Source organism: Arachis ipaensis, chromosome B09 (genome assembly GCF_000816755.2).
Source record: "Arachis ipaensis cultivar K30076 chromosome B09, Araip1.1, whole genome shotgun sequence".
NCBI classification, from domain to species: Eukaryota; Viridiplantae; Streptophyta; class Magnoliopsida; order Fabales; family Fabaceae; genus Arachis; species Arachis ipaensis.
The window spans coordinates 120,508,460-120,510,679 of record NC_029793.2 but is presented as its reverse complement, the minus strand read 5'-3'; positions in this window follow the sequence as shown (position 1 = coordinate 120,510,679).

Sequence of the window (2,220 nt, the reverse complement as noted above, 5' to 3'; positions counted from 1 at the left end):
CTACGAAGATTCTGGTTAGGAGATCTAAGAGATATTTTTTCTAACTTATTTCATGTAGAACGGAAGTGTTTGTCAGGCACGTGTTCATAGGGGAGAATGGTGATGAGCGTCACACATAATCATCACCTTCATCACGTTCTTGGGTGCGAATGGATATCTTAGAAGCGAAATAAGATGAATTGAATAGAAAACAGAAGTACTTTGCATTAATCTTTGAGGAACAGCAGAGCTCCACACCTTAATCTATGGAGTGTAGAAACTCTACCGTTGAAAATACATAAGTGAAAGGTCCAGGCATGGCCGAGATGGCCAGCCCCCTAAAACGTGATCAATAGTCTCCTAAGGTGAACAATGGATTAAAACTGAGACCAAAGATGCCTAATACAATAGTAAAAGGTCCTATTTATAATAAACTAGCTACTAGGGTTTACATGAGTAAGTAATTGATGTATAAATCCACTTCCTGGGCCCACTTGGTGTGTGTTTGGGCTGAGCTTGAGTGTGGCACGTGTAGAGGTCCTCCTTGGAGTTGAACGCCAGTTTTAGTGCCAGTTTGGGCGTTCAACTCTGGTTTTGCCTCCTTTTCTGGCGCTGGACGCCAGATTTGGGCAGAAAGCTGGCGTTGAACGCCAGTTTACGTCGTCTATTCTTGGCCAACGTATGAACTATTATATATTTCTGGAAAGCCCTGGATGTCTACTTTCCAACGCAATTGGAAGCGCGCCATTTCGAGTTCTGTAGCTCCAAAAAATCCACTTTGAGTGCAGGGAGGTCAGAATCCAACAGCATCAGCAGTCCTTCTTCAACCTCTGAATCTGATTTCTGCTCAAGTCCCTCAATTTCAGCCAGAAAATACCTGAAATCACAGAAAAACATACAAACTCATAGTAAAGTCCAGAAATGTGAATTTAACAGAAAAACTAATGAAAACATCCCTAAAAGTAACTAGATCCTACTAAAAACATACTAAAAACAATGCCAAAAATAATGTGATGAGCGGATAATTTATACGCTTTTTGGCATTGTTTTTAGTATGTTTTTAGTAGGATCTAGTTACTTTTAGGGATGTTTTCATTAGTTTTTCTGTTAAATTCACATTTCTGGACTTTACTATGAGTTTGTATATTTTTCTGTGATTTCAGGTATTTTCTGGCTGAAATTGAGGGACTTGAGCAGAAATCAGATTCAGAGGTTGAAGAAGGACTGCTGCTGCTGTTAGATTCTGACCTCCCTGCACTCAAAGTGGATTTTCTGGAGCTACAGAACTCGAAATGGCGCGATTCCAATTGCGTTGGAAAGTAGACATCCAGGGCTTTCCAGCAATATATAATAGTCTATACTTTGGCCAAGAATAGATGACGTAAACTGGCGTTCAACGCCAGCTCTCTGCCCAAATCTGGCGTCCAGCGCCAGAAAAGGAGCCAAAACCAGAGTTGAACGCCCAAACTGGCACAAAAACTGGCGTTCAACTCCAAGAAGGACCTCAACACGTGCAACACTCAGGCTCAGCTCAAACACACACCAAGTGGGCCCAGGAAGTGGATTTATGCATCAATTACCTACTCATGTAAACCCTAGTGACTAGTTTATTATAAATAGGACCTCTTACTATTGTATTAGTGAGATTTACAAGGTGACCATAGCTTGCTTCATACCAACAATCTCCGTGGGATTCGACCCTTACTCACGTAAGGTATTACTTGGACGACCCAGTGCACTTGCTGGTTAGTTGTATCGAAGTTGTGACAAATTATGAATGTGTAATCACGATTACACATACCAAGTTGCTCACGTGCCAGGAATAGTTTGAGCCTAGACATCACAATTTCGTGCACCAAGTTTTTGGCGCCGTTGCCGGGGATTGTTCGAGTTTGGACAACTGACGGTTCATCTTGTTGCTCAGATTAGGTAATTTTCTTTTTGTTTTCTTTTAAAAAAATTTTTCAAAAACATTTCAAAATTTTCTCCTTTGTTTTCGAAAAAAAATAATATAAAAATGTTTCCAAAAATTTTATTCAGAATTTTTAAGAATGAATTCTAGTGTTTCATGAAGCATGTGAAGCCTGGCTGGCTGCAAAGCCATGTCTAAATTCTTTTGGACTGAGGCTTCCACTCATAAGTATATGAAGTTGGATGAAATATCAGCTATTGTATACATGAGAGGTATCTATGTTTGCTGAAGCTTGGCTGGCCATTGGCCATGTCTAGTGTTTTGGACTG